This window comes from Triticum urartu, chromosome 7A, assembly GCF_056163025.1.
Source record: "Triticum urartu cultivar PI428250 chromosome 7A, HENAU_Tu73, whole genome shotgun sequence".
Taxonomy (NCBI): domain Eukaryota; kingdom Viridiplantae; phylum Streptophyta; class Magnoliopsida; order Poales; family Poaceae; genus Triticum; species Triticum urartu.
The window spans coordinates 344,821,246-344,847,459 of NC_141879.1; positions in this window are offsets into that span (position 1 = coordinate 344,821,246).

Consider the following 26,214-nt stretch of genomic DNA (forward strand, 5'->3'; position numbering starts at 1 on the left):
GTAGGCTACTGCAAACATAGGGCTGTGTGATTTGACAGCGAGTTACTGCTGGACAGGTGGGGCCCCATGATTTGACTTGCCATTATCATTTTAACTGCGGCGCTACGACCGGCGTGAGTCTCCCAGATTCCTGACCACCTCCATACATGTGCCTCTCCCAATGCTCCACCATGTAGTAGAGGCTGGCTCTTGCATGAGAGCCCACTTCTCCACTTTTTCCTTGCCTCTCTTTCCTCCACATATGCAAAAATGCCATGTAAAGTGCACTATTGTACTTACTTTTACTTGCTCTTACAGGTGCTTAAGCTTGCCACATAAGCATAAGGTCTGATGTGGCAAGTTAATCAAGAAGAGAGAGACTAGTTTGGTGACCCAAGGAAGAAACGGTGCTAAGCGCGTGTACCTAGGTGAAAAGACAATTTTGAGTCTATAGCCAATTAAATGAAGCAAACTTAGCAACACCATTTCATTGGAAGAGGTCACTCCTTGGCAAATGCAATAAATACACGCGCTTAGCACCGTTTCTTCCTTGAGTATGAAGAAAGAGATAGAGAGGAGTAAAAAAATACACTTATAGCCAACCTTGTTGTAGTATGAGTGACCAAGTGATGACTATGTATGACATGCCAACATCAGATAGCCTAACGCACCTTGTTAAATCTCCAAGGGCGCGACCACGCGAGCGACGCAATGGTCGTGGTAGGCGTGACCATGATACGGGCTGCTGGCAGCCCTTGGATCTGAGATCAAACGGTCGCATGCTAAGTTGCTGAAAATTTGCAGAATAACCCTCCAGGATAGGATATTCACCCATAGGTCTAGAATCACGCCATGCAATCGTTCGATCTCAGATCCAAGGGCTCTCGGAAGCCCGTATCATGGGAGAATGGAAAGCCACTACCCTGCCGTTCACACACTGGCAGTTCGCTCCTACTCGTCCCCGCACGTCCTTCAATACTATGGCGGTTCGCTCCTAGTCGTCCCGTCCATTCACATTACGGCAGTTCCACTAATCCTAACCCTCCTCCCAAATCCATGGTGTCCCAAATCTCCATGATTGGTGGTGAGTACAAGGTTAGAACCATCACCGGCGATGAGTTCGACGTCATCTACACCCGTTCTTCCGCGACGGTGAAAGGATGCCTTTCTCGCTTCAGACGCATGTTCGAAGACTCAGATGATGAATGGGTCGTTGGGCTAGATGTTGAGTACACCACAGTCCTGGGATGAGAGAAGGATCTAAACGATGAATTGAGGAAGAAGCCCGCCGTGATCCAGGTTTGCGTGCATGACTTATGCTTGGTCTACCACATATGCCATGCCAACGTTGAGTGCCAGGATTTTAAGGACTTCCTCGAGAGCAACCTAGTCAAATTCATTACTGTAGAGTTTGGTAACGACAAATAAGTCCTGCATCGGATAGGCCTTGTTGTAGGCAACACCTTCGACCTCCAGAAGAATTGGCTGGTGTCCTCTCATCAGCCTTCAATGCTGACCCTGGCAGGAGCCATGGTTCATACTCCGTACGGTAAACTGGAGAAACCTCATTACACGTTTCATCGTCATGCATGGCAGCGGAATTTACTAGATATAGACCACATCCACTACGCTGCAATGGATGGCTACCTTTGCTTCAATATCTACAAGGGTTGGATGAAGAGCAACAGCCAAGTGTGAGGTTCAAGCAAAGAAGTATCGGCCAAGAGGAACAGGGACAAGGACAAAGTCGAGGACGTGGACGAGGACTCCGAGTAAGGTGGCAGTGTTGTTGCTCATGGTGGTTCTAATGCAGTGTCTATCGGAATAATTGCAAAGTTTAATTTCAGGTGTGCTTAATTTAATTTGAGGGGTGTGTTGTGCTGAGCCCCTAGCAGAACTATGTTATGTTTCTTCTCGTTACTTTAACTCTTCAGTACGTACATACTAGTATTTCTTACATTTCATCTTTTAGTTGGTATAGTACTACCACTCGTTTCTTCACATTATATACATACAATATATATGGCCAACATCATATAGCCAGCAGTTTAGTTGTCAAAGAATTTCAGGGTGCTTAGTTTTGTCAAAGAATTCCAGGATGCTTAGAGGGTGCTTGGATCCAAGGGACTTATTTTAGTCTGACTAAAAATAGTCTCTTTAAGAGGCTAAAGTTCCAAGCACCCCTGACTAAAGAGGGGCTAAAACTAGTCTTGAGACTAAAATTTTTTAGTCAGGGGTACCCCTACTAAAATGTGGATTAGTCCTGTCTCTACTCATTTAACTCCTCTCCTTTAACACAGGCGAGTTCTGGATTGGAGGGTTTGGAGGATAATAAATGCTCATTAACTTGATTTTAGCCTTTTTAGTATTTGGATCCAAGCATGGGTGAGGCTAGCATGTTTTAGTCCCACTACTTTTAGTCATGGGACTAAAACGTATCCAAGCACCCTCTTAGTTTTATTTGAGGGGTGGGTTGTGCTAGACACCATTATTGTGACTAGCCTTTTTAATAGTACTATATGCATAATTTGGTGACGGGCGCTCTCTATATGTACCACCTTTTTTTAATTTCAAGTTTTGCTCCATGGTGCAATCCATCGATACTACTGCTATACAAAAGTATACATGTTTTAAAAGGCTAGAGGGCGGGGTAGTCTAGCTTGGTCGGTTTCACTAGAGGCGAGGGCCTTTGTGATTTGACGGCTCATTACTGCTGGAAGGCGGGGCCTTGTGATTTGAATGCTCGTATAAATGCGCCGACGACCTGATCGAGGAGGAGCAAAGAACCGTGCGGTATACTCAAGTTTTCCACTGGAGTAGTACTGCGACGGAGGAGCACGAAACACGGCAGCCCAGTTCCATATGGCGATAAAAATGATCTAATTTGCTAGTCATCTCATTGTTAGCATTGTTCTATTCATTCCCTCAAAAAAACATTGTTCTATTCATGCCTCGCAGAGAACGTGACACGTGCGGCGAAACACCCGAAGCAAAAGATGAAACACAGGAGCAAAAGAAGAAGGAAGATTATCACCCCAAATGATCTAATTCATCACGGAGTCGTAACTGCTTCTTCATCGCCTCCACGACCTCCATCTCCTTCCACGTCTCCTCCGCCATCTTCATCATTGTGTCCATGACGCGGCATTTCTCGACGCGAGCCTTCATCATCTGTTCCACGGCCATATTACGTACCTTGACAGCAGCCGGGTGCTCAATGCGGAGCTTCGCCAACTCTTCCTTCTGTTCCATGGCGAGGGCCTGCAGCATCTTCATCGAGGAACTACTATTCTCATGCAGCTTCTTCCAGCCGGCGTTCTTCTCCTTCAACAGGTCGATCTCGTGGCAGAGCTTCGCATTGTCCTCCCGAAGTCGCAGGATTTCACCGGTCGCCTTCTTCTCCGAGGCAATGCTCTTCTTCAGCAGCATACCAAGCCGGTGGTCAACTCCCCCTGCTGATTGAGCTCAGCGGGCATGTCGTCGAGGCTCTCCTTCAGCAACTCCATCAAGCCTTGGATGAACTCCTTCTGCTTATTGAGCTGATCGGGCATGCCGTCGAGGGATAACGACTCCAGCTCCGCCGGCTCGGCATGTTCGCCTCCGCGGCTAGGGTGCTCCTGGGAGCCATCGCCTGCCCGTGAGAGATCTTTCGAGGTCTCTGTGTGGCGGCGAGCCCTCTCTTTTTTTCCGCAGCCTTGGTTGCCGCTCCCTTGTTATGAGTAGTTCTTGACCTAGAGCTCTGCTCACCGGCCATGGCAACGACGGACGAAGAAGAAGCACTTATGAGGAGGAAAGGTAGACTGATTTTCGATTAGGTAGTTCCCCTTTTTATAACCTAAGTACTAGCACTAGTACTACTACCTGCATAGTGGGAACACATTCAGGTTTGGTACGTACTACTAGTAGGTGTGAGCAGGCTTTCGAATGTGATGGGAACAAGGTAAAGATTAATTGATGGTTTTGGTTTCGAGGCCCGAAACGGCTCCCGATGAGTTTAGCGGAACATAAATTTCAAGTACTACTGCACTGCTCAAATGCGTAAATATTATGTTACTGTCAAAAAACAAAATACGAAGGAGACCAATGGAAGTACTACTAGCAACCCACGATTTAACTACTCGCATGCGCAGTGGAGTAATAATTTCTTTCTTCCTCCCTCACGTCCACTCAATTTGCATGTGCTGTATTAATTGACCATCAATGAAGTGAACGACTTTACACGCGTCAAATTATCACATGGGTTGGATCTTGGTACAAAATTGCGTCCGCCCGTGTACCCGTGTGTGCGTGCAAGGAATGAGTGCGTGCATGGCGTGCGTGCACATCTTCGCTTCGTGCATGTACCGCCAGTATGGCTCAGGGAGGACGAGTACATTCTTCTGGAACCAGCAGCACGTCACTGTGATCAATCCACGCAAGGAGGTCGCGACAATGCCTACACATGTGCCACATGGCTTCATGAACTATAAGAGAGACACTGTGTAGCGTGCCATTGGTATTCTAATTTACGTGTTTTGCACATACTCGAAGTACTAGTAAGGTACACGTGCATTGCACGCATCAGATTTTGCAACCAAATTATGAATAAATACCACACTATAGCATGTAAGCTCTGAGTCATATATGCCTGATGTAGCCCTTCGTTTAATTCTTATAGTTCATCTCATTCAAAGTCAATTAGTTTTTAAAAAAATCTAAGAACGCGGGAACAGGAAAAACATGGGATTATAGTGGAATGTCGTCTTGAATCCTACAGGATTGTACGAGTGTTTGATTGTGCATAGAAAAAACGCAGAATTCTTTCAAAGAGGTTTGAGTGGATGGGATGTTTCCTATGAAATCTAGTGCGAATGAATCATATGGAAAAATTCCTATGGTTTACAATCCTACGAATCAAACAACCAAGATAGGAAAAATTCCTAATGATTAGAATCCTCCAAAATTCCTTTGAGAATCCTTTGAATCAAAGAAGCCCTTAATCTATTTTATGATTCATGGAATTGTGCATTGTAAAGCATAAAGTAAAAACAAATAATGGCAATTCAACTAGAAAATAGTTTGGGCAGTTATGATACGAAAGATTCTAGAACAAAAGAGAACCACTGTTGTTTTAAGGTTTGTGCATTATGCTTAAGTTCAACCATGGAGTCTGCTAGATTGTACATGTGGCAAAATCCGATGGGGGGCTAGAAGATGGTGCGAGGGGACGAGTGGAGGGATACTATGAAGGAATGCACAAGTGCGAGATCGATATTTAGAGAGAGGGCGAACACGTGCGCTGATGCGTGCAGTGGCGGAGCCATGAAAAATAAATGAGCTAGGGGGCCAAGCATTGCTAATCCTTTACGAGGAGGGTCAATTCATGAACTTAAACCATTTTTAGCAGCAATTGTCTAATGATCACATTCATATTAGCCTTGATATATAGTGATGTTAGGGGGAGGGGGCAGGGCCCTTACTGCCCCTGTCTTCGCCATTGTGCACGCGTCTAAGAGATGAAGCGGAAAGCATGGATGATGAGAGGGGGACATTGGATACATAATTAATGTGGGTGTATTAGCTATATATGTTAATCCTATATAGAGAGGTATAGATTGATCGATGTGGATGTGGGAAAGAGGGTGAGACCTCACTGGATATATCGATTGATCGGTTTGTGTGGAAAACTATGAAAGACCTAGCTATATACACACATACATAGAGGAACATCGATTGTTGCGCATGCATGCGTGAGAGATAAAGAATGCCCGATATGATGGAGAGGGGGATGTGTGTTGGTGTGTGCCTTCATGGGAGACCGACCTGAAGAAAAAGATTGCGCACGTGCGATGGATAATGCCGACTGGTAGTGTGTGTGCATGCATGCACGAGAGAAAGTTAGTGGTACAATTATAAAGAGAAGACTACTGTGTGGGTGTAAAAGAATAGCTGAATAGGTGAGGTCACAATCAATGTAAAGTTGAATTCAAATATTTGAATAAGAGATCCTGATGTTTGAAACCCATGCATGCATGAATATAACGGAGATCTGCGCGATGTGGTTTCGAAACAAGCATGTTGTAATGTATACACATTGAACAAGGTCAGACTGATTTGAATTTGAGATACCGATGATAGACATCATTCGGCCACTTCGCATCCTTGCATGGACACACTATTCTAATTGGAGATGATGGGCGGCTTTTGCATCACATATCTATATCTATACCCCTAAATATATATTATATTTTTTATATTGTGTGCGGGTAACTTTAACTTTGAAAGATGGTCGTTGGATGAGGTTAATCCGATGGTCCAAAGATGGCAAATTTGAGCACTACTGGCCGTTGGATATCATCTAGATTCCACCAGATTTCGCCACATGTATAATCTAGAAGACTCCATGGTTGAACTTAAGAATAATGCACAAACATCAAAACACAAGCACTTCTTATTTGTTCTAGAATCTTCCGTATCAGAATTGCCCAAATGTTTTTCTACATGATTTGCCATTATTTGTTTTTACTTTATGTCTTACGACGCACAATTCCATGTATCTTAAAATAGATTAGCTTTCTTATAAAAACTAGATGATTTTGAATGAAATGAACTATAAGAATTAAACGAACATCTACATCAAGCATATATGACTCAAATCTTACATGCTATAATGTGGTATTTATTCATAATTTGGTTGCCAAATCTCATGCGTGCAATGCACGTGTACCTTACTCTAGTCTAAATGGTGTTTGTGTGTGTTGTGCGTGTTGAGGTGCAAATTGTCTTTTTTTTGGTACACGTTAAGCTTGTTCTTCCGAACTTTCAAGTCGCACCTTGTTATGCCAAAAATTCAAGATAGCGTCTCTATCTATCATGCTGCGAAACTCCCGCCTCTTCAACCCGCGCCTTGTTAGCCTGAAATATTTAAGATATATCTTTGTATCGTTGTGCTCCGACAACTCCCTCCATCTCAACCCGCGCCTTTCTATTCCGAAATTACAACGCGCGCAAAAACTCCCACCTCCTGTGAAATCCCGACACGTGAAATGCCCGTGGTACCCCTGAACCAAAAGAACCGCCTCAAATCGGTGGGGGTACTTTCGTAACTTACCCCACATTTCGGACAAGCGTGTCTCTAAGCCATGGTTCCCCACTGCCATCCCATCCGCCCACCCATTCGTACACCGAGGCCGCGAAAACCCGCGACGAAACCCCACACCCTGCTCCGTCCGCCACCCAGCCGGAGCCTCTTCCCCGACAACGTCGTCCACAACAACACCTCGACGTTCCTCATCCACCGTACCTGATGAGGATCCGTCGTCGATCTCATCGTACCGCCGGTTCAGCCACACCGTCCTCCACCTCCAAGGAGCTTCCCCGACGCTCCCCTCATCTTTCGCGCCACCTCCATTCCCACACCGCCGTCTTCACCTGCACCACCGAAAGACCATCATCATCACTGTTTCCTCGGATGAATCTGCGGCCTAGTCAGCGCCACCAAAGAGGTTGTACACTAATCGCCGCATTTTCTTCTTGATTCGATCTCACGGTGCTGCCAGCGCTCGGTCCCGAGCCGACACGGTGCGGCTCCATCCACGGCGGCGTCGCCGGCCACTTCCTCCACGGCGTCTCTCCCTCGGCGGCGATGTCCACATCAGTAGGACCTGTTGCTACTTTAGCTCTCGCTCGCGCTGCTGCTCTGCTCTTGCTCTTGGTCCCCTGCCTGGTCTGCTCTTGCTATTGCTCTTGCTCGCGCTGCTTCTCTCGCTCTTGCTCTTGCTTGCGATGCTGCTCTGATTTAGCTACACTTCACTCTGATGCCGCCGGGGTGAAGGAAGAACCAGCCGCAGCGGGGAGGGGGGCTCGCCGGAGAGGTACCCCACTATCTATCTTAGGGTTCAGGATGGGGGCGGTGGTCGCCGGCGGTGGCGGGGTGTTGGCGGGGCGGGGGCGTGGGGATCTAGAGGGATGGCTGGGGCGGCGGTGGACCGACGGTGGGGAGTGTTTTCGGGGCGGGCGGGCGGGGCGGCGCACCGCCGGCCGCTGGCGGCGGAGGGCTTCTGTTTGGCCAGCTCATGGGGTGGAGGTTGAAGATGAACCGCAGGCCCTTGATTTCGTATCCAACGGCTGCAAAATCGACTGACCAGAGATGAAAAAGTCAATCGACCGACGTGTAGCCTCACCTTGCTAGTGCCTTCAGTTTCGACAGCAAAATTCAGTTTCGACAGCAAAATTCAGTTTCCACAGTTAAGTTCAGTTTCGACAGTTAAGTTCAGTTTCGACAGTTAAATTCAGTTTCGATAGTTAAGTTCAGAAATGAGAGGCTGATGTATTTTACATCTAGCACTTTGTGTTTATGTATTTTATGTCATGTATTGGAGATGCTATTAGAATTCCACTCAGGTTAACGTTGTTCATTGTCTCTCTTGTCCTGCTTCATCCTCGGCGTCGTACAACTCACCAGAGCTGCTCCAACAATGAAACCCTCCATCACAGCGGAGCAGTACCTCGGGGCCCATCTCCAGACGCCTAAGATCTTCTTCCCCTCCTCCGACAGCCAAGTCAGCCGGAGCATCCTCACCGGCTAACCCAATCACGCTGAGATCGACATGGCTTCGCCAAAGAGGTTGTACACTTGTTGCATCTCTTGTTTACTCTACATGTTATATATATTGTCCACTGAGCACTTGTAGTAATGGGAAATACGATTATTTTATCCTACTATATGACAAGCAGTGAGGTACTAGGCAACTTACCTATCCGTGATGCACTCTCTTGAACACCATCATTATTTATCTCTGCGCGTTTGAGCTGTGCATTTGTCGATGGGCCTGGGAGTTGAGCTAGTATGGCAGTGGCCTGGGTCCAAAGTAATAGAAGTAGCACAAAAACATTTTTTAGTGTAGGATTTTCCTTGCTCAAGCCTGCCTACTAGAATCGCCAGCGCTTGAAAGGAAAAGTGAATGAAAAACATCGGAATTGGAAAGTTTCCTATGGTACTACTTTTCATGAATTTGGTGCAAAGGAATGGAGCAAAGGAAAACTGTAGGATTTGTTCCTTTAGTGTCTCCTTGAAAGAAGAATTGTATGAATTCTAATTTCCACTTCTCCTCCTTTTCATATTCCTATTCATCAAGCACAAGACTAAGAGATAGTAGCATAATAGCATTATAACCATACATTTTCTTGTGGTTTGACTTAATCTCACCATGCTTTTTTGCATCCTGTGATCTTCCAATTGTTGTGAATCAAACACCCAGATTGGCAGAAATCCTGTGTTTTTAAATTCTCTATTTTGCACGTGCATTCCTATCCTATTCCTGTCTATTTCCTATCCCTGCATTGTTAGAATCCTCAAATTCAAACAAGCCCTTACTCAATTACTTCTGTTACAGATATGTGTCAAAGAAAACCTTGTGTGGTTTGTCCTGCTCCTGCGGCGCTGTGTTCCACCCCAGATCAGCTGCTCCAATGACGGAAGGGTTCACCACAGCAGGGATCCGCTCTCCAGACTATCTTTCGCCGCCTCAGATCTTCTTCCCTGCCGCCAGCAGCCACGACAACTGCATTACCATCATCAACTGAGCAGATGACCTTGAGGACTACACGGGTCCGCAAGAGAGGTCGCACTCTTCCGTGTCTGCTTACGTTATGCGTCGCTTAATATGATGACATGCTACATTATCGTCGTGTTCACCTATTAAACTCCGAGTCAGGTCCAAACTAATGCTGAAACTTGAGTTTTTAAATGGTTGTGGGGTACATATTGGGGCAGCAATCGGTACTATCTATCTACTATCTGGTTAATCTCTGGTGTCTACTATGAGTTTCATGTTGGGTGCAAACAAACATTAAAGGAGCCATTATCTATATTTTTTAAGTAAAGCTATTATCTGCCTGCTATCATTGGTTTTGGGTCTATCCACAGTTTTCTACCATCACTCTGGATTTGTGCATGCACTCCTTACATAATCTCACTATGTTTTATTCCTATGCATGCCAGTTATTGTACACAATGGAACTAATCATGTAGAGAAAAAGAGACGAGCCTTGCGTGGCAATAAAATTTTATGCAAACGTCGTTCCATGGTGGGCGCAAAGGCAGCCCCCCTTCCACCCATTTCGGATCGTAATCAAGAGGAAGATAACTGTTATGAGGGGGATTCAGAAGGAGAAGACCACTCCTATTTACCCCATGAGGTCCTCGCTCTAACTTGGCATGCTGATGTTGGTAATATCATGCATATGGTGCCTTGCATTGCTTATTGTATACATTAAAGATGTCATCTGCTTAGTTTAGACATGCTTTGTGTCAATGCCATCTGTTTAGTTTCTTTATCGTATATGTGAATCATGCAATGCCATCTTGTCTAGCCAGGCATCATATATGTGAATTTTGCAATGCCACACTGGTTAGCCAGTCATCTTATATGTGAATTATATCATACCATCATTTTTTATTACGTGTTAAATTTGTTAACAATTTCAGTACATTCAATTACTCTTCCTGTGCATCAGCCATTTGGCACGGTCATGGAAAAATCTGGAGTGGAAACAAGGTCTTCAGAGCAGACAATGCTATCTGATGAAGTGCATGTCTTGCTGGTCACCGATAGCTCCTCAGAGGAGGATTCAGAGACAGATGACCAGTCATACCCCCCCCCTCCCGAGGTGCATGCCCTAACTTGGCAGGGTTATGTTGCTCATATCGTGCATATGGTATCTTGCATTGCTATGTCATTTGCTTAGTTTAGACATGCTTTGTGTGAATGCCACCTGTTTAGTGTCTAATTACCATATATGTGAATTATGCAATGCCATCTTGTTGCAAGACATTATATATGTGAATTATGCAATGTTATCTTGTTGCAAGGCATTATGTATGTGAATTATGCAGTGCCATGCTGTTTAGGCAAGCGTCATATATGTGAATTATATCATGCCATCTTTTTTTGTATTTCTCATTGCTTTTGTCGATAATGTTTGTATATTCAACTGCTCTTCCTGTGCATCAGCCATTTGAATTGGTGATGGAGAAATCTGGAGTGAAAATAAGGTCTTCAGAGCAGACAATGCTACCTGCTGAAGCAAATATCTTGCTGGTTACAGATAGCTCTTCAGAGGAGGATTCAGAGGCAGATGACCAGTCCTATTATCCCCCTGAGGTGTATGCTCAAACTTGGCAGGGTTATATTACTCATATAATGCTTATGTTGTATTGCAATGCTTAGTTTTTACATCATATACACAATATTGAATGCCATCTCTGTAGTTGATACATCATATATACGATTGCCCTCTGCTCACTTCCTTAGTATATAAATCATATATTTAAATTATGTCATGCCATGATGTTTACATAGACAGCATGTATCTGAATTATGGCATGCCAACCCATTTTCTAAAGACATAATATAGTTATATCGTCTCATCCTGTTTACATAGTCATCATATTTAAATTATGTCATTCTATCCGTGAATTATATCATGCCATCATGTTTCCATCGACGGCATGTTTGTGATTTATGGCATGCCAACCACTTTAATAGACACATCATATAGTTATATCATGTCATCCTGTTTACATAGTCATCATATTTTGAAGTATGTCATTCTATCATGTTTAGTTAGCCATCATACATGTGAAATTGTGTCATGCTATCCTGTTTAATTAGCCATCATATATGTGAAATTATGTCCTGCTATTCTGTTTGCTTAGACAACATAAATGTGAATTATTTCATGCCCTGTTTTCTTCCCTACTATCCATTGCACCTGTCTATCTTACAATGTATGTACATTCAATTACTTTTCTTGTTTATCAGCCATTTCAATTAGAGGGAGTGATGGCAGTATCTGTGGGAGTAAAAACATGGTCTTCAGAAAAAAAATCGTGCTACCTGTCGATGCAGATAGAACCACTGTTGTACTTGCCCAAGAACCAGGCCCACCACACATAACCCACACTCATGCAGATTGTACCCCTACCCAGTTGGACAGAGAACCAGCTACACCCCTTCTAACCCCAACCCCAGCAGATAGACACCCAGTTCCCGTTGACACAGCACCGTCTCCACCACAGAGCACCCAAACACGAGCAGTTAGTAAGGCAACTGTAGTGCCCAAATCACGAGGACCACCACTCCGAACCCGAAGTCAACGCTTAAAGCAGAAGAAGAATTGTTCTTAGGTCAGGTTCCGTAGCTATGGTTCATACTACTTTGCTCTTGCATCACTGTATTTACTGATACCAACTAATTTCAAATTTGAAGGATGCAATTGAAACTCCAATGGCGCAACAGGTATGTTTTAAACCTGTTTCTTCAACATGTTTGGCTGTTTGCTGTTGTAACTTGCTCTATGTTGATTTCAGTTTCAATTGAATAAACAGTTATGTTCTCATGCCATGCACATTACAAGTGTTGTTATTGCTGTGTAGTTTCCTACACTTATATTCTGTCTATGCTGCGTTGTCTTAAATAGATATGATTCGAACTGTATCTATCTTGATTTGGCAACATAAACTAGAATGATATAGACCATACAGTGACCATACTACATAGATATATGTTTGTTTCATGTTGTTATCCTGTACACCTTACTACTGAACTGGTTTACCAAAATGAGTTTCATATACTACATTGTAAACCTGAGATGTGTTTGTTTGTTTTTCTTTTAGAACGCGGATAAAATATTGGAGAAGAGTACCCTGTTATGCAATGGTAAAGTAAGTAATGCAGATAAGGTTCAAGATAGTGAGACATCCCTGTTGGTCTTCAAGAAAGCTGATAAAAACTATATTGAGGACACTGAGACAACCCCAAAGTCCTGTCTTGATGTAGTGTTCGAGTTACTGGCTACCACTGCTGGCACCAGCTCTTCGAACTCATTGCCTGAATCAGTTTGGCTTCTTGAGTCTCAACTTCAAGTTGAAAGACATCGATCAGATGTTATGCGACAGGAAGCTGAAGGTCTGGGGAAGTCCCTGCAGAATTCAGATGCATACTTTCTGGTGCAACAGCAAGCGCTGGAGGACTTAAGCGCCAAACAAGAGAAACTTAATAAGCTTGCTAAGCATCTTGCCAGCATTATGGGTACCCAGGATATTGTTTCTTGAGCTCTTCTGAAGTTGTTTCAGTTCTGGACTTGTTTTGCTGCGGCGTTTATATTCTGCTGTGTTCCCTATATTTGCACTGGTGGCGAACTTTGATGCCCAGTGGATGTAATATGTGTAATAGCCGGGATAGCCTAGTGTAAGTTGCTTGCTTATTTTTTTTCCTTGTTGTCTTGTTTATTTGTTTGCTTGTAGTCAGTGCAGTTTTTTTTGTGGTTTGCTAGTGGCTGGAATAACCTATTTTTTAAAACTAGGCCACAATAACCAAGGGCTAATATTTACTGTAGTGGCACTGGGCCTCCTACGGGCCGTAGAAACAATGGGCCTTCTACGGGCCGTAGAAACAATGGGCCTTCTACGGGCCGTATCATCAATGGGCCTTCTACGGGCCGTATCATCAATGGGCCTTCTACGGGCCGTATCATCAATGGGCCTTATACGGGCCGTATGATCGATTGGCCAAACATGGGCCAAAAAGAACGCATTCTGGCCGTAAACAGGCTAGAGTTGGAATCGTCCGTTCATGGGCCGACCATAACGGGCCATCGTTAATAGGCCGTATTTGATGACGCTATGAAAACGGCCCAACCTATTAACGGACCACAAACGGGACGACTATAACCACGGGCTGAATTTGGCCCACAAGCAGAAAATAACAATAACGGGCCGTAAGTAAACGAATGCTGGAAATGAGCCCGAGAATAAATGGGCTCTGAGAAGGCCAAAAGATAACATGGGCTGGAGACGGCCCAACGGATTAACGGACCGTTAATGGGTATAAAGTGATACACTGTTCATTATGGGCCAGTTTCACCATGGGCCGTTAATGGGTGTAAAGTGATACACTGTTCATTACGGGGCAGTTTCAGCACGGGCCGCTAATAGGCCAAGAGTTACAAAGGGCCTCATATGGGCCGAAAGACGTCATGGGCTATACATGGGCCAGAAGTGAAAACAGGCTGGAATCATATTGGACGGCCCAGATGACGCTACTGTGCCTAATTCGGATAGGGCGTAACGGGCCTTGGGTTAGCGGGCCGTAAATGGGCTATATGCGAACAGGCCGTTAACAGGCTTTCCATGGGCCGGCCCGCCAGCTTTTGACCAAGTCAAATGGGCCGGCCTTTTCACAGGAATGGGCCACTATTGGGTCGTGCCACGTGTCGACGTATCATAGGCTCCTTCTGTCCAGTGAGTGGATGACATCTGTCCCAACGATGAGCCGACACATGTTTCCTCTAGCCAATGATGATTTTACACGTGAAAAATCCCCATTGGTCGGGGCTGTTAACGGGTTATCGGATCCAAAACCCGACCCGATAGCTTAACAGCGTTCCGTTATGGTGGATGCCACGTGTCGGTCACCCTTGACGAAAGCACTTCTCTGACGTGATTTATTGTCATTGAAGTGGACACTTCCCTGATGATAATTTTGGTAATGTCATGGAACACTTCTACGACAGCATAGGTGTGACTATCTTGATTCTGTCATAAATTTGTCATGGATGTACATGCATGACAAAAAAGCGACCTACTGTGACAAACACGTATCATCACGGAAGTGTATTTTTTTGTAGTGTAAACCGGAGGGTTTAGTCCGTAGGACTAACAACAACAATCATACCATAGGCTAGCTTCTAGGGTTTAGCCTCTTCAATCTCGTGGTAGATCGACTCTTGTACTACTCATATTATCAAGAACAATCAAGCAGGACGTAGGGTATTACCTCCATCAAGAGGGCCCGAACCAGGGTAAACATCGTGTCCCCCGCCTCCTGTTACCATCCGCCTAGACGCACAGTTCGGGACCCACTACCCGAGATCCACCGGTTTTGACACCGACATTGGTGCTTTCATTGAGAGTTCCTCTGTGTCGACATCGTTAGGCTTGATGGCTCCTTCGATCATCGCTAGCGATGCAGTCCAGGTATTCGGCGGCTCCGCACTGCAGGCCAACTCGCTTGGCCATATGGAGCAGATCGAGAGTTACGCCCCTAGCCACCAGGTCAGGTTTGGAAGCTTAAACTACATGGTCGACATCCGTGGAGACTTGATCTTCGACAGATTCGAGCCCCTACCGAGTGCACCGCACGGTTACGATGAGTATGATTTAGCTCTACCATCAGACAGTGTTCAGGAGACCGCACCGGCAACCGCTCCGACCCTCAATTTGGAGCCAATTGCGCCATCCATGGACGGGTGGATAGACCCCGCCACGGAGGCCGCATTCTTAGCGGCGATCGATCCAAGTATTGACCTTACCCTTCACGGGAGCCGTGACGCCGAACTGCCGGATTCTTCCCCGGCCATGGACTCCGAACCGCCTACGCCCGTGCCTACCGAATCCAACCGGGCGCCGATCATGGAGTTCACCTCCGCTGATATCCTTCAGCACTCGCCCTTTGGAGACATACTAAACTCATTAAGGTCTCTCTCCTTGTCAGGAGAGTCCTGGCCGAACTATGGCCGGCCAGATCGGGATGCGGACGACGAAATTCGCCGCCCGCCCACCACCCACTTAGTAGCCATTGTCGACGATTTGACCAACATGCTCGCCTTCGACTCCAAAGACATCGACGGTATGGACAATGATGCAGGAGACGAACAGGAGCCACTGCCCACAGGGCACTGGACGCTCACTTCATCATATGATGTATACATGGTCGACACACCCAAAGAAAACGACGACGAGGAACGGAAGGACGCAGCGAAGGATCGTTCCCTTGAGAAGCAGTCAAAGCGGCGGCGTAAGCGCCACTCCAAATCCCGCCTCGGCAGAAACAGCGATCATATAGACCCAGCGATAGAGCAGGGTGAGCCAGTGGACGACAAACACGGCATTGAACCACCGTCCGACCACGGCAACATGGAGAATCAAACCGAACAACCTGACTCCGGCGAAGATAACAGTCCGAATGGCATCACACCGGACAGGCACCCGGAGCAACAGAATACCCATCAAAGGCTTGTTGCCACTGCGAGGAGTCTGAAAAAGCAGAAGCAAAGGCTTAGGGCTGCACAAGACACACTCAGAATTAGATGGAGTGAAGTACTCAACACTGCAACAAAATACGGCAGTAGTCGCCACACAAAGAGCTACCCGAAGCGAAAGCTGCTACCTGAATTCGATGAGGAGGCCTTAGATCCCCCGCAATCAAAAATCAAAACAGCCATCCGGTCGGATAGACGACCTCGTGGCCAACATAGAGCGGCAAACGACACCACACACAAGCCAGTACGTGATCCACGTGAGGGCTCGCATCAAAAGGATGACGCAACCAGATCCATCTACGGGCCAAGCAAGCGCGCTCCAGCATGCAATGCAACACAACAAAAATCTGAACACCATGATACACCCAAATACAGGGGTGCCGCACACCCCCTATGTTTCATCGATGAGGTGCTGGACCATGAGTTTCCAGAGGGATTCAAACCCGTAAAGATAGAGGCGTACGACGGAACGATAGGCCCTAGGGTCTAGATTGAGGACTACATCCTCCATATCCACATGGCTCGAGGAGACGATCTCCACGCCATCAAGTACTTACCCCTCAAGCTCAAAGGGCCAGCTCGGCACTGGCTTAAAAGCCTCCCCGAAAACTCCATTGGAAGCTGGGAAGAGCTCGAAGACGCTTTTCGAGCAAATTTTCAAGGGACCTATGTCCGACCACCGGATGTAGACGATTTAAGTCATATAACTCAACAGCCCGGAGAGTTAGCCCGAAAGCTTTGGAATAGGTTTCTCACTAAAAAGAACCAAAGAGTCGACTGTCCGGACGCCGAAGGCTTAGTAGCTTTCAAGCACAGCGTTCGAGACGAATGGCTTGCCAGACACCTCGGCCAAGAAAAGCCGAGAACAATGGCAGCATTAACAAGTCTCATGACCCGCTTTTGCGCGGGCGAGGACAGCTGGTTAGCCCGATGCAGCACCAGTGACCCAAGTACATTCGAAGTCAGGGACGGAAACGGGAAGCCATGACGCAGCAAAAACAAGCGTCGGGATAAAGAAGACAACCCGAAGAGCACGGCGGTAAACGCCGGATTTAGAAGCTCTCGGCCAGGTCAGCAAAAGCTGCCCTCCAAAGGCAACAGAGACGAACTGTCCAGCCTGAGCAAGATTCTGGACAAACTATGTCTGATCCACAACACCCCTGATAAACCTGCAAATCATACCCATAGAGAATGTTGGGTATTCAAGCAGTCTGACAAACTCAATGCTGAACACAAGGGGCAGGATACACCAAGCGAAGACGAGGATGAGCCTCGCAAGCAAAGCACTGGGGAACAGATGAAATTCCCACCAGAAGTCAAAACAGTAAACGTGTTACACGTGATGAAGGGGAGAAACAAAGCGGCACTCCTAGAGACACATGCCCCAGGGCCTATCACCGCGGAGTTCTGCCACTGGTCGTCCAAGCCGACCACCTTTGACCATCGGGATTACTCGGCAAGTATCCAGCATGCAGGATGGGCTGCCTTGGTGTTAGACCCGATAATTGACAGATACCACTTCACACGAGTCCTGATGGACGGCGGCAGTAGTTTAAACCTGATATATCAGGACACAGTCCGCAAAATCGGGATAGACCCAACAAAAATCAGCCATAGCAATACTACTACCTTTAAAGGAGTAACGCCAGGCCCAGAAGCCCATTGTACGGGCTCCCTGCTACTAGAGGTTATATTCGGCTTTCCCGATAACTTCCGCAGCGAAAAGTTAACCTTCCACATCGCTCTGTTCCAAAGTGGCTATCAAGCACTAGTCGGACGCGAAGCTTTCACTCGCTTTAACGCAATACCGCATTACGCTTCTCTCATGCTTAAGATGCTCGGTCAACGTGGCATCATTACAATAAATGGAAATATTGAGCGCTCCTTGTGCACGGAAGACCGTGCGGCTGCCTTGGCAGCCGCACACTAGACGACCTCACCAACTAAAGCATCTGACAGGTCGTTAAGACCACGGACACGGTTAGACGAGTCCGGTGCAGCTATATATAATTGATACAGGTTTGATGGCTATACCCCTATAACAATACAAGGGGCTCAATGCGTGTTAACAAGTGACAATTAGGCTCAACTTTACTGATCTTGAACTGTACATGGTATATTTAGTATAACCTACCCTTTGCACGACAACTTTTCAACTAAGTTCCTCTCTTTTACAGATGACCATCGTGCTATACCCGTCTAGGATATGGCACAACGGAGACACAGGCGCAGACCTTATAAACAGGTTAGACGAGTGCAGCAGGGACCCGTTCCAAGGATTCTTTTTAGATTAAGACCCTGCGTAAACCTTTTTTACTGTCTCTTGTTGATACACATCCCCCGGATTCTCAGTACAATTGAGAAGGATGCTGACGTATTGGCATGTGGCCACGTCAGAATATTGCACGTACCTGGACACCAGGGGCTTCTTACAAAGGGCACGGTTTAGCCCGGTTTACATCATAAAGACCGAATACCTTAGGGAGTGTTCGGCATCGCGAGTTTGGCCTTATATGCATCAGCTCCGAATAATGTCTTTGGTCAAATGTTGGGTTTGCCCGGCTCCTGTGTTTTGCTGCCTTACGTTCCACTCTATCGGCTAAGGCGGCACCAGGAGAACTACTGCAATTGTGCCCTGGTTCATCCGGACGAGCACCTTAGCAGAGAAAGCCGAAAACTGACTGTCATGATATAGCGTGAGACTGGTGAACCACTCGATGACCTAACGGAATCTTCAGCATTCCTCCGCCTTACCGAAGGGCCGTTTCCCGGCCAGGCATGTACGCGCCCCAAATTCGGATGACAGTGGAGCCACCAGGGGCTATATAGTAGCCCCACTGTCAAACTCCTCTGGCTAAGTGAAAGTGTTAAAGCATTATAGTCCGATTGCCTAGTTCGCTGCGCTATCACCTCCTTAATGGACCAAGACGTTGGATCAAGTGTGAACATGCGTCTTCTGCGAGCACCCCTGCATTATATGTGTGGGGGCTGAAGCCGACGACTGCCATCTTTCAGGTTATATACATATATACATAAACGGCCGCATAGGAGGCATCATAGTACTTTCGGGCAAAAGTATAAATGCAGCCTTGATAAACTCAATAAAACATTGTTTTTACAATGGGAATACATGTCACTCAAACATAATATTCTTCGAGCACTGAGCCTCTATCGAACGAGCGCCTTCAAGAACTTCTTCAAAGTAGTGCTCCGCAGCCACTCGGCCTATGGCCGAACCCTGTGCCACAACAGTGGTGGCATCCAACTCCGCCCAGTATGTTTTGACACGGGCAAGGGCCATCAGCCAGCCTTCTATGCACGCCGACCTCTTTACAGCATCGATGCGTGGCGCAGCACCAAGGAATTGTTGCACTAAGCTAAAGTAGCTATTCGGCCTTGGCCCTCTCGGCCACAGATGATCCACAACTGACCTCACGGAAAGTCCGGATAATCTATGGAGCTCGGCCCACTCGGCCATTTGCTCATTCAACAGTAGCGGATGGGCTGGAGCATGAAACTGTGACCAAAACAGTTTTTCCACTTCGTGATCTTTCCGATCCTTGAAGTACTCGGCCGCATCAGCAGCACTTGCAGCCAAATCCATGTAGGCGTCCGCAGAACTCCAGAGGTGCATACTTCGAATCCCCGAACTTAGTCCGCAACAAGAAGGGCTTCCCAGATACAATATCCGTAGCTTGATGCAGCTCCTCCTTCGCTGCTCTAATTTTGGAGCGGGCTTCCTTGGCAGCCACCCGGGCCTTTTCCAGGTCCGTCACCTTCGCCCAGTTTTCTTCTTCAAGAAGCTGGTAATGGTCAGCAGCATCTTTTAACTCAACAGCCATCTTGGCTATTTTTTCTTTGCTCTCGCAATGCGTGGCCTGTTCGGCCCTTAACTCTTCGGCCGCCTTTAAAGCGGCCACATTGCTACTCCTTGCTTGCTCCTTGGCTCGAGCAAGCTCCGCCCGAAGGGTCTCCACGGTGGCAGCTTCATCTGCAGTCACAACATATTAAAGATACTGGCATCATGCTGCTCTTATTATGTGACAATCACCAGAAAAATCACCTACCCCGTGCCTCATCAAGCCGCTTGTTAACAAGCACGATGTCGACATCTGCCGCATCCAATTGCCGCCTTAGTTCGGCAAACCCATCAGTCCGGCTAGCCACCAGATCTTCAACCACCTGCACATAAAGGCGGTCTGGTTATTACCTGGGACTATGATCCTCTATTTGCCGCCGTTTTCGACGACAACCAGAGTCTTAGGGACTACTATCTACGCAGGGCACATCTGAAAATGTGCGGTACTATGAACAATGTACATCATTTCGTGTACCTCAAAACCCGTCAGTAGACTCATAAAGGCTTCATGCAACCCTCTTTCGGCAGACGAAATCCTTTCAATCACCGTACCCATCAACGTGCAGTGCTCTTCTGAGATAGCCGCTTGCTCTAGCAGATCCCTTAGTACGTCCGACCGCACACCAGACGGTGCCGGACTCTTTAGATTGCTCTCTTCAAGAGCCGGATACTGAGTCGGGTGGCCATAGGATTACCTTATGGCCTTGCCGGATCTGGAGAAACCCTCCGCGATGACACCTCGTGGTCACCCGCCTCGTGAGGCGGTGTGGCAGGGGGAGGCATTTCGCTCTCCATCATCTCTAGAAGAAGATCCCCTGAAGACGAGCTCTGCTGAGAAGGGCTAAGATCCAAACTGCAAGATAAATGCTTTGATTATTTTCCTCAGAAGTAAAGCGAGATATTTTCATTATTAAGTACCCTTTTACTTACAGCTCGGTGGAGGGCTGATCCCCTTGAGGGCATAGTGCGGCCAGGGTATCCCCCAGGGCAGGACCCTCCGGCGAAGATTTCTTCCCCCGTTTGAAGACCATTGTCTCCGGGTCCTTAGAGGCGGTTCTCTTCCTTCCCTGGGGAGAGGAAGTTTTAGTTCCTCCTACCGGCTAACCTCCTTCGCGGAGGCGCTAGCCTCCTTGTTCCCCCCTTTATCTTCTCCCGAGGACGCTTGATAAGGCGCGATCTCTAGCATCCTGGTTAGCGCGGGATTTGGTGAGGTCTCAGGGAGGGGGGCCGGACACCTGATCAACTTTGCCTTCGCTATCCAATCCTGGTCAAAGAGCGGCTTTTTTAGGGCAACGTTGCGATAAATAAACAGGCAGTGTGTTCGGATGTGGGGCTACTTACTTGGGTATCCGGGCGATTGCAACTCAGACCTGCATCCTCAGTGATGTCCGGACACATTATTTGTGGTCCGAAGAACAATTTGTATATCTCTTCGTGCGTCATGCCGAGGAAATGTTGAATAGCTCGCGGTCCTTCTGGGTTGAATTCCCACATGCGAAGGGGCCGGCGTTTGCAAGGCTGGACTTGACGAACTAGCATAACTTGCACTACCTTAACCAGACTGAAATCTATCTCAAAGAGATCTCGGATACGGCTTTGCAGTATTGGCACGTCCTTGGCTGGACCCCAGCTCAGCCCCCTGCTAATCCATGACATCAGTTGTGGTGGGGGCCTGAGCGAAAGGTGGGGGCAGCTACCCACTTGGCACCCCGGGGAGCTGTGATGTAGAACCACTCCCGCTGCCACAATCCGGACACCTCTGGGAAGCAACCCTCAGGCCATGGAGCGTCAGCAATTTTGCTTATTAAAGCGCCTCCGCACGCTGTGTGCTGCCCCTCGATCATCTTCGGCTTCACATCGAAGATCTTGAGCCACAAGCCGAAGTGAGGGGTAATGCGGAGGAAGGCCTCACATACGACAATAAATGTCGAGATGTGAAGAAGGGAATCCGGGGCCAGATCGTGAAAATCTAGCCCATAATAGAACATATGACCCCTAACAAAGGGATCCAGAGCGAGGCCTAGTCCTCGGAGGAAGTGGGAGATGAACACGACGCTCTCGTTGGGTTCAGGAGTAGGGACGACCTGCCCTCAGGCAGGCAGCCGATGCGAAATTTCGGCGGTCAGATATCTGGCCTCTCTCAACTTCTTGATGTCCTCCTCCGTGACGGAGGAAGGCATCCACCGACCTTGAAGGTTGGATCCGGACATAGTTGAAGGTCTGAAGCACCTGACCTGAGTTTTGGGTGTTAGAACTCGAGGCGGGGGAAGGATTTGATTAAGCACGAGAGGAAAAAAAGAAAAAGCATTGTCCCCTTTATAAAGAGGGTGAATATCAAGCATCCTCCTCGTGGCCGTTTGGGACTTGCCTAAGATCTAGGAGTCCTACCAATAGGCATGGTTGGGTTACCCACGTCCGTATTGATGAGAATCCCATAATAAAGGGGACGCGATCTCTTCTTCGACAAGACTGCCAAGGAAACCGCCTCGCGAAACACACTGAGATTGGTTATAAAAAACGATTCGAATAAAGACCTGGCTGTGGTGTGTTGTCACACTACGGGGTACATCAGCAGATTAGATTTATGGAAATATTATTCTCTCTACGGTGGTAGGTGGAACCTGTTTTGTAGAGCCGGACACGATCCTCGTGTTCAAAATCTTCCATGAAGTATTCGGAGGAGGAACCCGCCTTGAAATGCCGAAGACAATCTGCGCGCTGGACTCATCGTCATTGAAGCCTAGCTCAGGGGCTACTGAGGGAGACCTGGATTAGGGGGTATCCGGATAGCCGGACTATATCCTTTGGCCGGACTGTTGGACTATGAAGATACAAGATTGAAGACTTCATCCCATGTCCGGATGGGACTCTCCTTGGCGTGGAAGGCAAGCTTGGTAGCACGGATATGTAGATCTCCTTCCTTGTAACCGACTCTGTGTAACCCTAGGCCCCTCTGGTGTCTATATAAACCAGAGGGTTTAGTCCGTAGGACTAACAACAACAATCATACCGTAGGCTAGCTTCTAGGGTTTAGCCTCTTCGATCTCGTGGTAGATCAACTCTTGTACTACTCATATTATCAAGAACAATCAAGCAGGACGTAGGGTATTACCTCCATCAAGAGGGCCTGAACCTGGGTAAACATCGTGTCCCCCGCCTCCTGTTACCATCCGCCTAGACGCACAGTTCAGGACCCCCTACCCGAGATCCGCCGGTTTTGACACCGACAGCGGGGTCCATCCCTCCGCTCTCGGATGGTGCGACTTGCTCCGGATTGATGGACGGAGTAGTTGCGGATGTGATCTCCCGAACATCGTCCGACGACAGAGTTACGTCATGCTTGTCACGATTGTGCGGCGCGTTCGACATGGGCCCGAATCCGTCGAAGATCAAGTCTCCGCGGATGTTGGCCATGTAGTTCATGTTTCCAAATCTGACCTGATGGCCAGTGGTGTAGCTCTCAATCTGCTCCAGATGGCCAAGCGAATTGGCCCGCAGTGCAAAGCCGCCGAATATGAAGATCTGTCCAGGGAGGAAAGCCTCACCCTGGACCGCATTGCTAGCGATGATCAAAGGAGCCATCAAGCCTTATGGTGACGACAGAGTGGAACTCTCAATGAAAGCACCAATGTCGATGTCAAAACCGGCAGATCTCGGGTAGGGGGTCCTGAACTATGCGTCTAAGGCGGATGGTAACAGGAGGCAGGGGACACGATGTTTACCCAGGTTCGGGCCCTCTTGATGGAGGTAATACCCTACGTCCTGCTTGATTGTTCTTGATGATATGAGTATTACAAGAGTTGATCTACCACGAGATCAAAGAGGCTAAACCCTAGAAGCTAGCCTATGGTATGATTGTATGTTGTCCTACAGACTAAAACCCTCTGGTTTATATAGACACCGGAGGGGGCTAGGGTTACACAAGGTCGGTTACAAAGGAGGAGACATACATATCTGTATTGCCTAGCTTGCCTTCCACGCCAAGTAAAGTCCCATCCGGACACGGGACGAAGTCTTTAATGTTGTATCTCCATAGTCCAATATTCTGGCCAAAGGATATAGTCCGGCTGTCCGAAGACCCCCTAATCCAGGACTCCCTCAGCCATGCTTGTTGGTCTTCCATGCGTCCTCGAGGAGAAGGTTCTTCTATGGGACAATCCTTCGAATAGTCCACCGCTCCCTGGCCATGGTTGCACGTTGACTCCGCTAGAGTTGCCGACATTGAGAGGTAGTTGGATTTTCTCCGATGAGCATGTCAGTAATGGAGTTTGATCATGTAGTACTTAGTTATTCCATTTCCATCCCGTAAATTCTCCGCTGCCCACCGTCTTATATATAGGTCTGGGTCGGTGCCAACGAAGATTGGCTTGCATACCTCCGGCCGGATACCACCATCATTTTGCACAACATCCACGGCAGTGCAGCCGTCCCAGTAGACCCCTTCTCCACCATTGGGATCGGCCTTCCAGACTGGCTGGGCTTGAATACGTATGATGATGCCTACATGAGATTGAAGAAGATAGCAATTGCGGACCCGCCGACAAAGCGACGCGGCTATGACGATTACTATCTCATTGCGGTGTTCGACATAAGGATTTCCATCAATGCAAGAGGCAGTAACGATAGAGGCTGGCGCATGTTGGCGGCGGCAGATTTGTACCCCTACACGTTCGAAGACGCCGTGCGCCATCCAGGCCGCATCTTCACGGCGACAAGCCAGGGGACTTGTTTCATCTGGTTGCCATCCTACGGTACGGGAGATTACAAACGGAATGCACAAACCATCATTTGCATCCCTAATGGTACTCCATTATTTTGCAGGGACCAGTCATCCCACGATCAAAATAAGATCGCCGATCCTGGATGTGCATTGCATCCGCGATTCGGTCTAACCTGGAACCTTGTAGCCAACTTTGGCATATTGGGATCAACTATCTTAGCAGTCGTTACCCATGGTACCACTGATGTGCAACATGGTCACACAATCTACCATGATCGGACCATCACCATCTACCCAGGTATTCCATTTTTTTAACCCTCTCGCCTTCTCTTTCATTGTTGTACTAGTACTCTACTTACGTACTAGTAGGAGTACTTTTTACCTTGGAGGACGCGTATAGCTAGCTAGGCCCTTGAAGACTTGAACCCACTAGCTGCCACCATTTTTGTTTGCCCATGTCTTACTATCTCATCCATGTAGCCAACAGTGGCTATATATAATAAGCCGGTTATTTTACTTCCTCTATACTGGAGTAGTACTATTTGCTGCACAATATTACTGACCGCCATATTTGAGCACAACATTATTATGCATGGACCTTGACTATGTATGTCACCATGTGTCCGGATCTGAGATGCCGCGTGTACCAAATGAACGGTGCCGAGTTCGACCCCGTGATGCTACGTGGGTGCCGAGGAACACTCTTGGAGAGTACTCGCTTTTATTGGGGACAACTACCCCATTGTGAAGCGGATGCCACCTTCCGTGCACGACACGGAAGGCCTGCCGTTCATGAAGCATGGTTGTGTCTTCAGTGCGCACCGCCGGATGAACGACATGCTGGGACACGCTATCCCTGATTTATGCCGCTTCAGCTTGGATGAGTCTCCATAGTGTGGAACCGGACTAGAAAGCTGCGACAATTATTCCCGTTGCCCACCGCTATCGATCGTGCCATCATTGAAGAACACCTGGGACTGGAACCTGGAGGACATGTAGCCCATCTATAACGTGTAAGTGGAGTACGGTAAATTGTGAATGGTAGCGATGTGAATATATGTAGACTAGTCGTGCACAAATTTATCACATGAATTGGAGATGAACTTGTGTGGCATACTGGCATTTCTCCTTTAGAATTTATTACTAGTAAATGTGTTATGTGTACGTGCAACTTGTGTGGTTATTGCACGGGCTCCAACATGCTCTTTGAGAAAAAAAGGTGGCACAGCTTTGGATATACGTGACGTGGCGGCATCATACAGTAGCATCGTTCTCTATAGTTGTAGTACGCTCCTACTAGGACGACAACTCCTATAAAACCTTGCGCTTGGCTCTTTTCCTCTTCGGGAGGTTCAACAGTTCGTACTCGTGTGAACCTTGCACTTGGCTCTTCGCCTCTTCGGAAGCTCCAACAATGATGATACTTCAGTACACATTATGCTTCTGGCAATCTGACACGCATTGAACTGCTGGACGTCCACCGCGAGGGCGAGGGCGAGGGAGAGGGAGAGGGAGAGGGCGTTGTAGTCAAAACCCTCTCCTCGTCCTGTGAACCACCGCGCGCGTGGGCGAG